Here is a 13,388-nt window from a genome sequence, read left to right as displayed (position 1 = left end):
GACTCTGCTTACAGATATTGGCTAAGGGATCATTAGCCTATAATAAACAAGCAATCATGGTGCTGCATTGTGCATCCTGGATAGTTTGTTCCATTGCCATCAATGTTTGATTTTTGTGCATCTATCTCTTGCAACATTGTGCATTTTGGAGGAGACCAATTATATGCTTTTCCCCAGTAATTCTCATTAAAGGCATATAATTTCAGGAATCCTGTACATCTGCTAACTAGATCTAACTACAAGTGTAATCATGCCATTAAAGTGGAGTAACCACATAATCCAACTCACACAGCCAGGGTGAGTAGAGATTTGGGAGCAGGCAACCCCATTTACACATACTGTGTAAATCTTTGTGGCATATGCGGACATCTGTAGAGAGAGTCTGCATGATAAGGAGCACAGAAAGCCATCAAAGACCAAGGTGAAATATCAGTGGATGGAGGAGACCCTACAGATAGTATAATGACCTCACACTTATAGTCAATGTTATTGAAAACAGTACCAAAGCCTATCTGTCAATGTGTTCATTTCTTCTTTTTGTGTATGCCTGGAACAACATTTTTGACCTGAGTTTGAAGTTTGTAAGCCCTATTCCATTACAACTTATGACAAAAATTTAATCATTTTTGCTTTGAGGGTAGAGTGTGATATATGCTCTATTGTTTGAGCCAGGTACCTACACTCACTGACAAAGGAACAATTCAATTCAATGAGCTGGTCGCATCATCTGCAATCCACCTAGATCTTGTTCAGAATCATCAATGCTCTTTGAAGGAGGTAAAATACTGAAAGTCAAATTTCTTGCTTCTGATAATGTTTTCAGATTAGTATTTATGCCATACATTTTCACTACCAAAATGAACAAGCTGAGGAAAATGAACAATTGGGGAATGATACATACAGCCTTTCTACAGCCTACAATATTACCATCTAAATGGAACAAAGGGGGTGCCTGCAAAGGCCGCCTCGCCAACAGTCTGTCTCGTCGCTTCCTTCTTTGTTGTTTTTTTAGCATGTGTTAAATGTATGTTTTAGTGTTCTTTAGCTTTGGGGGGGGGGGGGGGGGGGGGGGAGAATCTTTTTTAAAAATCTTTTACCTCGACGGAGATGCAATTTTTTTCCCGAATCGTATCTCTGTCCGCACTGCGACCTAACATCGAGGAGCTGGCGGCCTCTTGCTGGAGACCGACTTCAGGAGCTCCAAGTGCAGGAGCCTGTGGACTTAACATCATGGAACTGGTGATCCCTGTCGGGGATCGACCTCGGAACTTCAACCGCGGGAGCGTGCGGACTTCAACATCGTGGAGCTCGCGGTCCCTGGTTAGAGACCGACTCCGGGAGCTCCAAGCCGCAGGAGCCTCGACCGTCCCGACATGGGAGCTTCGATTGCCCCGACACGGGGGCTTCGATCGCCCAGATGCGGGGGCTTCGATCGGCGGCTGCGGGAGCTTCAATCGCCCCGACTGCGGATGGTTTGACTGCCCCCACCACGGGAGAATAAAGAGGAAGTTTAGACTTTATTGCCTACCATCACAGTGAGGAATGTGGTGGATGTTTATGTTAACTTTTATGTAGTTGTGTGTCTTGTTGCTTTTTTTTAGTATGGTTGTATGGTAATTCCAGTTTCACTGTACCTTAATTGGTACACGTGACAATAAACTGACCTTTGAACCTTTGAATGTCCTTAAGACCTTTCAATCAATAAAGTAACATTCAAACACACCCATTTCAGGCTTACAACGTTCCATGCATGCCAGCCAAATCTTATTTTAAATCGCTACATGTTGCATAACGGTTTTTCCTATTTCTCATAATGGAATATAACTTATAACTACAACGTGCAGCAGCAAACTAGAGGGGAAGGGAGGGTTGCGAATTGTGTGCCTGTGTTCAATTGTTTGGAGGAAAGTATGCCTGTAATCTTAGGTTTGGCTACCTTAAACTCAATGGATCAGAGATCATTATGGAAGTCAATGTGGTAATGTCCAATTCTCATTTAGACTTTAGATTTCAAAGATATGGTGCGGAAGCAGACCCTTTGGCCCACTGAGACTACGCCGGCCAGCAATCCACTAATGCTAGGGAGGGACAATTTACAATTTTTATCGAAGGCATTTAATCAACAAATCTGTAAGTTTTTGGAGAGTGGGAGGAAACCAAAGCACCTGGGGAAAACCCTTGCAGTCACAGGGAGAACATATAAACTCCATAGACACAACACCTATAGTCAGGATCAAGCCTGGGTCTCGGGTGCTACCGCTGCACCATTGTGCCGCCCCAAACCATATTGGTCATTATCCTGAACCAATTTGTGCCTCCTTCTCGCACTATATTTACCATTCATCCCACAATTCCCTCTGCCTTGAAGAGTTCAAATGTGCCCATCTTATCAGCCTCCTCCTCTCACATGACCAAACACTGTGCCTTTTACAGTAAAGATACACAAAAAAATCCACCTGGCTAACATTGGCAATGAAGTCACAACAGTCAGGGGAGAAAGAAACTGTGCCATTCTACCTTATATTCTCATCTGCCAGTTAAATTATTAGTACCTTTGATGTAAAAGTAGGGGTGGAATCTACTCTTTTCTAAATATTCACCATGTGTAGTCTACAGCTAGACCAAGGAAGAAAAATACATCTGGTGCGATTTTCCTGGGGGCTAAGTAAAGGCCCATTTCACCCTGGAGGACTCAAGGATTATGTTAGTATACTATATATAGACTCTATATAAAGACAAATAATGATCGAGTTAAGATGTCTGCGGAGGCAAAGATAGTCTGCAACAAAAATGTCTGCAACAACTACCACATGGCATTAGGATTGTTAACACAACTTATATTAGCAACATCCTAGCATAGTCTTCACTGACCAAAAATAATACTTGGCCAGCCCCATAAAAATCTCAGATACAAGAGCAGATCAGTGCTTAAGTTTTTGTTTTTGCCTTAAGTGGCTCACCTGACTCCTTAATACCTTGCCAGCAAAAATTAGGTGCATCAGGAATGTCATGGAAATCTCTCTGCCTATTTTGGTTTAAGTGCTCAAAACAACACTCACTGTTGTGGATGAAGCTGCTGCTTAATTGACACCCAATCCTCCAACTAAACATTCAGTCCTTTCATCACCAATGGACAATCGCTAGAAGACTCATTCAATAGAGTGACTTCAAAAGCACTTCTCAAATGGGAACACAACCATTTGTAAACTCTCCTCCATGTTACCATCCATTATGATTCAGTGAGATACAGCCATTTTTTCATTATTGCTCAGTCAAAGTCCTAGAAGTCTTCACCTAACAGCTCAATGGGTTCACCGTCTCAATATGTGCAACAGTCAAGAATCTGGCCAATCAGGATGGATGGAGACATAATACAGTTAGCTGGACAGATGCTGGGTCTCTTCTTCATGACTGCAGAGGGCAAAGGCTCTGTTGCCTACTTGGTGCCATCATGAGGGACATCTTCTCCTGACTGGAGAAGAATTGGAGGGAGCAGGATTCAGTTATCCTTGTCCATATGGATAACGATGACAGGGGCAGATCCAAGAAAGAGAGTTTGAATTGAAAAGCAGAACCACAAGAGCAATTATTTTTTTAATTATTACCCCATTAATGAGCAAATTGGTAGAGGGTCAATACAAAGAGGCAGACGAGTGATAAGCTCACAGACTGCAATAGAACTGAGTTGCAAAGTGTGGAGTGCAGGCATTCATACTGGAGAAAAGCGCTGATCCGCTGGAATAGACCACTTAAACTAAGTTGGGATCAGGCCTAGTGAATTAAATAACCATCAAGATAAATAGGGCTTTAAACTATAAAGCTTTAAACTTTCCATGCCGTTTGATTCTACGGCACAATAACTCTCTGAGAAGCACTGGAGTGAGTGTGTTTTCTTTTGGTTTCTATTAAACCTATGATATGTGTTACTTGTGTGAAATTATTTTGTATGGCAACATTTTCCTTGGATTTTCAGAAGCTGCAATAAAACTTTGCATGTGGCCAAAAAATCTGTCCAACTCTGGAACTGCCAGGTTATGCCAATCAATCAATCATAATGAGGTCCCAGGCAGAGTTCAGGAATTTAGTTCCCTTTTGACCTTTACACAATAGGCTTCACAAATTTGGCATAACATTTAAAAACAAAAGGCTGCATGTGGCAGAGAGTAATTACAAAAACATCCAAAAGAATAATTTAACAGTCATTTGGGAATCAATCCTTCTTTCTAATTTTAAGTACTCCCCTGTACCGTGCTGAACAATGATTGATGCTGAGGCAAATAGATATTCCTCATGGCAAACAATGCGACAAATGTGGAAAATATATCTGATGATGTGTTTCATTTAGTAGGTACGGACATGGTTTATCAAGAATTTACAACCTCAGTCATGCTGGGCAACCAGTTAACTTCAGGAGGAAAAGCAAGATTGTTTTAAAATACATTTTAAATTATAGGTTCTAAACACTGATTGTACAAGGAGCCAACCTGAACTAGGCTAGCCACCATGCAGGAACACCAAGTCCTTTCACTTAAATGAAGGGGAATGGTTCCAGGAGGAAACAGAACTTGTGAGTTGCCACAATGAAAGGTTGGTGAAGTAAGCACTGTTCTGCTTGGAATAGAAAAAGTTAAAAGGTGGTCTAAAAAGAGGATGATTTCAAATGGCCAATGACTTTGTGAGAGAATATAAAAGGAAAATTATTTTCTGCCAAGTGGGTCAATGATCAGAAGCCATAACTCTAACCCCGGCAGACTATCCTGTGCCTGCCACTTAGGAATACACACTTTCAATTCAAAAACTATTGTGATCAATGGAGCAATAAAAAAAAAAGTAAAAACCAGAAAACATATAAAAATTGTAATCATTCAAAAAACACATTAAAGCAAAGAAAAACAATTAACTGATGACATAATTGAGAAAATGTAAATATATTGATGCATACCCTTGCCTTTTGGAACTATTCCTCTTGATTTAAGTGAAAGGACTTGCTGTTCCTGCATGATTTCTAGCCTGGTTCAGGTTCAGCAGGCACTTTTCCCAGCATTAAGTATTGGGAAATTGTAGCAAGGTCAATCAGAATCAGAATCAGAATAGCCTTTATTGTCATCCAAAAAATGTCTTTTGGACGAAATTCCGTTACCCACAGTCCAACAATAAGAGCAATAAAAATAAGCAGGGCCTCCAACGTTGGAGTGCAGTTGAGGAATTGCTAGCAAAGAGCAGTCTGCAAGTTTCAAACTTCTGCATGTGTTGCACTCATGTGAAAAAGAACCTGCATTTTGATATGGAACTAGCAGCATTTACTTGAAGTTATGCCATTATTATTCCTTTCCTCTCCATTTGTTTAAAATAGCAAAATATTACCGCTTAATAGATGAAGAAGGAAAATAATGAATTTGCAAAAGGATATTGTCTCTTATCTCAAAGATAGACATTAAAACCTGGAATAACTCAGCGGGTCAGACAGGAGAAAAGGAATAAGTGACGTTTCAGGTCGAGACCCTTCTTGAGACTGAGAGTCAGGGGAAAGGGAAACAAGAGATATAGACGGTGATGTAGAGAGATGTAGAACAAATGAATGAAAGATATGCAACAATGATAAACATAGAAACATAGAAAATAGGTGCAGGAGTAGGCCATTCGGCCCTTCGAGCCTGCACCATCATTCAATATGATCATGGCTGATCATCCAACTCAGTATCCCGTACCTGCCTTCTCTCCATACCCCCTGATCCCTTTAGCCACAAGGGCCACATCTAACTCCCTCTTAAATATAGCCAATGAACTGGCCTCAACTACCTTCTGTGGCAGAGAATTCCACAGAATAAAGGAAACAAACCATTGATAGCTGTTTGTTAGGTGAGAATGAGTACAGACAATGAGATTCAACAAGACGACTTTGAAGCTGGTACAACTTGGGTGAGGGAGGGATGGAGAGAGAGGGAATGGAGGGTTTGAGGTTAGAGAAATCAATCATCAGACCACTGGGTTGTAAACTGCCCAAGCGAAATATGAGATGCTGTTCCTCCAATTTGCATTTGGCCTCACTCTGACAATGGAGGAGGCCTAGAAACAGAAAGGTCAGTGTGTGAATGGGAAGAGGAATTAAAGTGTTTGGCAACCGGGAGATCAGGCAGATCCAGGCATTCAGCAAATCGATTGCCCAGTCTATGTTTGGTCTCGCCAATGTATAAGAATCCATACCTTGAACAACGGATGCAGTAAATGAGGTTGGAGTAGGTGCAAGTGAACCTCTGCCGAACCTGAAAGGACTTTCGGAGTTCCAGGACAGAGTCAAGGGAGGAGGTATAAGGATAGGTGTTGCATCTCCTGCAGTTACAGGGGAAAGTACTTGGGGAGGGGGGTGGGTTTGGGTGGGCAGGGATGAGTTAACCAGGGAGTTTCAGGAAAATGGTTTCTGCAGAAGGTGGAAAGGGGTGGAGATTGGAATATGTGGCTAGTGGTGGGATCCCGTTGGAGGTGGCAAAAATGGCAGAGTTGTTTGCAATGGCTGATAGGGTAAAAGGTAAGGACGAGGGGGATTCTGTCCCTATTGCGACTGGGGGGAGGGGGAGCAAGGGCGGAATTTCCCTCAAAAGCCTGCTCACCAACCTTTTCTCTGATACCTCAACAACTCACTTTTTACAGAAATCAAAAAAAATATTGCCAATTTCCATTCTGCTTTTGCCTTTCCCTGATCCACAGTGGGTAGATTGGCCTCTTTCTGTGCTGCATGATTCTGTCAATCTAAGATCATTTTTTCATTTGTTATTGTAAAACATTGGCGTTATTCCCAACGGATGTGAATTTTCATTACGGTGCTAAATTGCATTACTCTAAACTGGACACTGAGAGGAGATTCTTTATGTTCCCATAATGGTGTCCTATTTTGCACTCTAGGGAAGCTTACAATCTTAATAAAGCCTTGTGGGTCTTTTGTGCTGCTCTCAGGTATGAAATGTTGCTAGTTCACAGTCTGCCGTCTCAGATTGCATGAGATGATAGCAAAACATTTATCCTTCTAACAGATTTAAGAAAATTTCTTCCTTTGTCTTCAGAAGGGATTTTTTTACTAATAACATTAATTTGCCTGAATTATAACATTGTCTCGCTGCGCTAAATTGAGTGCAACAGTGCTACATCAAGATTGCCTGGTGATTGACCTCCTCAGCATAGTTCCTGCAGAAGTTTGTTACACTCTTGCTAATATTCTCAAGAGTGGGTATGTGCCTCTGACAGCATTTGGGAAAACTAAAAACCCTCATGGGCCTCCAAAAATGCTGCTAATCCAAATTTGTCGCTGACAAGGACCTCTGATAAGAATAATCTTAGCACAAATTTCAACGAGATAATCTTGTAATTACAGCAAAAGATTTTTATTGGTCAAAAGAATTACTTGAAAGGCAAAGGAAGAAAATTGTTTCTTATTTTATTTTATCATGGGATTGTTTTACTCATCTACAATAATACAAACTGTTAAAGGTAGCAATTTATTTTAAATTGATGGTGGAGAGTGGTTTATGTTTTACTATCACCTCATGTGACATTTTATGCCTAGCACAGCAGAGAAATTGATATTTGGGAGCAAGATAAATTGTGTTATGATTGAAGTTCTGGTATTAATCTTCTGCTATCTCAGAAGGGTTATTAACAGCCTTAATAGAAACAAAACATGTTCCCTTTACTTGTAAACTGTAGTATAAACTGTAGTGCAATGCATTCACAATTACATACGTTATCAGCAATTTATTTTCCAGGTGCAACCTTTAAATGGAGTAACACAAGTTAGCACCAGAATGAAAACCTATATCCACCTTGAAAATATCATCAATATGTTGCAGTAACAAATGAAAAGAATCTTAGAATGACAGAATCATGTAACACGGAAATATGTCCAATTTACCCACTATACCAATAGTGGGGCATTCATTGAAAGAGTTTACAAATTAGTCCAACTCCTGTGCTCTATTCCTGTAGTCTTACACTTGCGTATTTCCTTCTTAATCACGCATTCAATTCCCACTTGCAAGTTACCATTGAATCTACTTACACCAAGCTCTCAAGGAGTGCTTTCCAATGTATTTTGATACCCTTTATTTTAAAAAGAATTGAAACGTTGCAGGGAACATTTTGGAGAACAATATGCTGTAGATAAAACATGCACCTAGGACTCAATGAAATTTAGAATGCAAGATTGATTTAGGATTTGTGAAACCATCATTTGCTGCAATTAGGTTTCTTTTGTCATAGAAGAATTTGACACAAAGTCAGATGAATGTTTTAGACCAGTCTCTCGTATAACAATTTTTGTATCGTGCTGAGTAAGTATGTCGTACCAATTCCAGTGGTAGAAATGATAGTCATTCTAGATTAATTTACTTGTCACAAACAGCAAGTTACTTTTCTTGGTTTACTTATTAAAAAATTTCACTGCTTACCTCTGTGTAATGTCCTGATGCCTTTATTCCTCCTGAGGTCACATGTGACTCAATGCACTGTAGGATATTTTTGCAATGATATGGTGTTTACAAGAATTACATAAGGCGCTGTATGCATGCTACTGATAACAATATATCTTAGGAGTGGTACTTGGAAACGTTATCAAAAAATAAATTCCAAGAAGCAATAAGGAACTCTCTGTTCTGCGGTGCTTCAACATACTGTCACCCAACAGGATGGAGTTTAAACTTTATATTTCCATCTATTTCCTGTGGTGCAGTACAGCTAACTCTGGAACTGTTAAAGTAGTTCCTAAATTAACAGTATGCTGAGTCTGTATAGTGTTTCCAGTATGCCATCGGCTGCATGTCATAAATCAAACATCTGGTTTCATTTTTTAACCGGAACTTATGGTTTTCTCTTTTACCCGGGATGCTTAAGAGAATCATAATAATTACTGAAAACATTATGCTTTATTAAACTTTAATTGACATTACTGCAATATATATGTAAGAAAAACATATCTATTGCTCTGAAGGTAACTGTTTAAATAATTGGAGTTAAGTATGTAGACACAATTTGCAACATACTGTGTCTGCAATAGGAAACTTGGAGATAACCATTTGAGGCTCCCTTAGCAGGACTCTGCAGTGGAAGAGTACATACACAATGGAATGTCAGAACTACAGCACTGTATTCTTATATATGTTGCTTTATTCTCTGCCTGTGCTTCCTTTGACAAATTATACTTTCCCAAGAAATTCACGTCGTGGCTAAAGTTAGTTATTTTAAAATGCATATCTAGCTCCCCTAATGGAATACTGGGTAAAGGCAATAGCTAGTTTGATACTAAGTCCTCGGATCAGATTAAGTTGCCATTCTGTAGCCAGCTGTCTGATCAGAGCATTTGGAACTATAAATGTTTCTTGCAAGTGTTGGATCAGAATAGAAAAAGAAATCTGGCAGGATTATCACCTCTAATGGTCACCTAATGATCCTCATTCCAAACTATAGATTCTGAAGGAATGGATGTCGTTTTAATGTACACTTACTACATTAACATTAACATGCATTATTTATCTCCAACATCGCAAAGGACTTCTTACACCATAACTCATAGCAGCAGAATTAGACCATTCGGTCCATCAAGTCTAATCTGCCATTTGGTTGATCTATTTCTCCTCTCAACCCCATTCTCCAGCCTTGCCCATGCAACCTTTGCCCTTACTAATCAAGAACTTAACAATCTCTGTTATAAAAATACACAATGTCGGCCTCCATGGCCATCTGTGGCAAAAAATTAAACAGATTCATCACCTTCTGGCTAAAGAAATTCTTCCTCATCTCTATCTAAAGGTACGTCCTTTTATTCTGAGGCAGTGCCCTCTGGTTCAAGACACTCCCATTACTGGAAGCATGCTTTCCACATCCACTCTATCTAGGCCTTTGATTATCAAATGTTCCTCATAATTATGCCCAAGGTCATTCTCGCAAACCCTCTCCATTTTGCCACTTACCACTTTAGATGCACATCACTATGATTGTGTTGTCCAAAGACTTCATCCTTCTGGCTTGCCAGCTTCCAGGCTAATTTGGAGAGCAACAGCCTCTTTGGTATACAACTGAATTTTTCTTGAACATCTAATTTTGATATTTTCCCCGTCCCTATGCTTTTACTATTAATAAATTAATGTTCAAAAGAAGAGAAAATAACGTTTTAAAAAAATATCTTCTTTCGTAAGTAATCACAACAATGTCCTGGAAATTAATTTCTAATTTCCGGAAACTCCACAACAAAATCAAGGTAAGGAATAAAAAACATTTCTGGAAACCTGTCAAATAGCATCAAGTTCAATGTCAAATCAGGAGGAAGAGTCCAGCATTAGTTTAGAGCAGGAAAGAGAAAGGAGCTAAGACTCCATTCTTTCTAGAATGGAATTGATGGCTCCAGGGCGGCCAATTCCATTCACCACTAACCCATTCTTCTGGGTTTCTTTCCTCCATCTCTGCAATCAGTCTACACAAGAGACCTGTCCCTAAATGTCACCTGTCTATGGTCTCCAGGGATGCTGCCTGGCCTGCTGATTTCATATCATATCATATCATATCATATATATATACAGCCGGAAACAGGCCTTTTCGGCCCACCAAGTCCATGCCGCCCATATCTCTTGTTCAAATATGTGTCCAGATTACTTCTAAAAGATACAATGTTCCTCTCACAGCTATTCCCAATAATTTTATTATCAAAAAACAATCTGTTTTAACAGGAAACTTCCACTAATCTCTCTCAAACATTCTGCTTAGATGCTATCTAAATGTGAAGCAATTGCCTCCTTACCATATTTAGTTTCATACGTTCAATATCTCCAAATGGTAAATTGTTTGCACTAACCTGCATGTTTAAAATAATTCACCATCATCATTTAATAAAGATACCATGTGATGAGAGATGCATAGAAATCAATGACTGACTTTTTGAAAGCCTCAATGAGCATTTACAAGTCATCATTCATTCTGTTTTTCTGTTTAATTGCCTATGATCTCATCTAGAGAGATTTTGATTATCAGTTTTAGTTAAGAAATTAAAGATACAAACAAATGTGCCTTTATTCTCAAATATTTGATCTCCTACTTCATTCCAATAATATGTACATTGTAATATCTCAGTAATGTAATTGTACAACTTAAAGCTTGATATAAACTCCAAAAATGATCATTAGTTCTCTGTAGTGTCAGACAAAAATGCAAACTTCTGATAAAACTAATGACATAAATTGATGAAATCAATTGAAACAAACTGATTTTTAGTATATAGTATTTGGTTTTCACGAATTAGTCCCAACATATATATCATACAATACCCCGCAGATTTCCTAAACACAACGTAGGTGTGTGGTTCCATCCAAACTTGGAATATTGGAAGCCCTTGCCTCAAAAATGTTGAAGGTAAGCCTGGAACCCAGACTAAACAGGAAGCTACTTGCAGGATTCAGATGTTTAAAAGTTTTACCCTTTGATTTGGTTATTTCCATCAAAGCCAAGTAAATGATCAACATAAAATGTTCAATGTTGTTCATAATCTTGAACAAAGCAAAGCTTTGTAACATTGGCAACTTGGACTAAATAAAGAAAACCGCGGAAAGATATAAAACATTTCTGCATCAATGGATCCCAGTCTAACCAAGAATTCAGACTAACAAATTCACAGGGATATAAAATTATGTTCAACTGAGCACAATTTTTATTTAATTTTGGAATATAAAATGTCCTACTTTTTTTCTATTTTGAATATTTCTGGTCTATATGTATAACGGCGGCACGGTAGCGCAGCGGTAGAGTTGCTGCTTTACAGCGCCGGAGACTCAGGTTCGATCCTGACTACGGGTGCTGCACTGTAAGGAGTTTGTACGTTCTCCCCGTGACCTGCGTGGGTTTTCTCCGAGGTCTTCGGTTTCCTCCCACACTCCAAAGACGTACAGGTATGTAGGTTAATTGGCTGGGTAAATGTAAAAATTGTCCCTAGTGGGTGTAGGATAGTGTTAATTTACGGGGATCGCTGGGCGGCACGGACTTGGAGGGCCGAAAAGGCCTGTTTCCGGCTGTATATATATCATATCATATCATATATCTACAGCCGGAAACAGGCCTTTTCGGCCCTCCAAGTCCGTGCCGCCCAGTGATCCCCGTACATTAACACTATCCTACACCCACTAGGGACAATTTTTACATTTACCCAGCCAATTAACCTACATACCTGTACATCTTTGGAGTGTGGGAGGAAACCGAAGATCTCGGAGAAAACCCACGCAGGTCACGGGGAGAACGTACAAACTCCTTACAGTGCAGCACCCGTAGTCAGGATCGAACCTGAGTCTCCGGCGCTGCATTCGCTGTAAAGCAGCAACTCTACCGCTGCGCTACCGTGCATGATATGATGATGATGATAACAATCCTTTAGCAATAAATTAAAGTCTGTTAATTGTTTTTATTTCACAAAGAACTGTGGTTTATTAGAGATAATGGCAATACAAAAGCAATCTTGATTATAATTTTAACAGAATGAAGTTTGTATAATTTTCAAGGAAATCAACACTCAATATTTCAATGCAGGAAATCTTACAGCAACGTCTGAAGCAAGCGTGTATAGCATGGGAATTTGACTTTTATGACTGTTTCTCAAGGTGTACTATAACACAATGTTCAAGGACTCAGCAGCGGACCTGAACACGTACACTATGGTTATTAAGACCTTCATATGGAAAAATGTCAAGTAAAGCATTCCCACCAAGACTATCCAAGTATTACCTAACCAGAATGGATGAACCAGGAGGTCTGAAATCTACTGAGTACCAGATCTCGCGCATTCTAATCTGGAGATGCAAGTTGTCAGACAAATAACGGTTAGTCTGGGTTCCAGGTTTACAATCAACATTTTGAAGCTAGGGCTTTCAATTTTTCAAGTATGGATGGAACCACATTCGTATGCTGTGTTTAAGAAACTCTGTGGAGTATTGTATGGTATATTTGTTGGGACTGATTCAAGAAAACCAAACTCAGAGTCAGAGTATAGGAGGGAGATTAAAAATATGATTTAATGGTGCCAGGTCAATAATCTTGCTCTCAATGTCGGTAAGAATAAGGCACTGATTTTTGACTTCAGGAGGGGAAAGCAATGGTCCATGAACCTGTTTTCATAGAAGGGACAATGGTGTAGAGAGTCAGCAGTTTCTAGTTCCAGGGCGTCGTTTCTCTGAAGATGTATCCTGGCCCAGCACATTCATACAACCACAAAGAAAATTAATCAATGACTTTGCTTCAGAAGATTAAGAAGATTCACTGTGTCAACAAATACTCTGTTGAATTTCCACAGGTGTATGGTAGAGACTATATTGACTGGTTGCTTCATGGCCTAGTTCGTCAATTCAAATGCCCAGGAACGATTATAG

General features: G+C 39.6%; 1 protein-coding gene across 1 annotated transcript in view; it reads right to left on the bottom strand.

Annotated features, from left to right (window-relative positions):
• The window catches only part of ripor3 (RIPOR family member 3), a 104,970-nt gene extending 96,473 nt beyond the window's left edge, over positions 1 to 8,497 (bottom strand). The window contains exon 1 of the mRNA XM_078419339.1: positions 8,439 to 8,497. The gene's annotated coding sequence lies outside the window, so the exon portion shown is untranslated. The remainder of the gene's footprint in view (positions 1 to 8,438) is intronic.
• Between the last annotated feature and the right edge of the window lie 4,891 nt (positions 8,498 to 13,388).

This window comes from Rhinoraja longicauda, chromosome 22, assembly GCF_053455715.1.
Source record: "Rhinoraja longicauda isolate Sanriku21f chromosome 22, sRhiLon1.1, whole genome shotgun sequence".
Classification (NCBI taxonomy): domain Eukaryota; kingdom Metazoa; phylum Chordata; class Chondrichthyes; order Rajiformes; family Arhynchobatidae; genus Rhinoraja; species Rhinoraja longicauda.
Note: the sequence above shows the minus strand (reverse complement) of the source record. Positions and strands in the feature narration are given on the sequence as shown.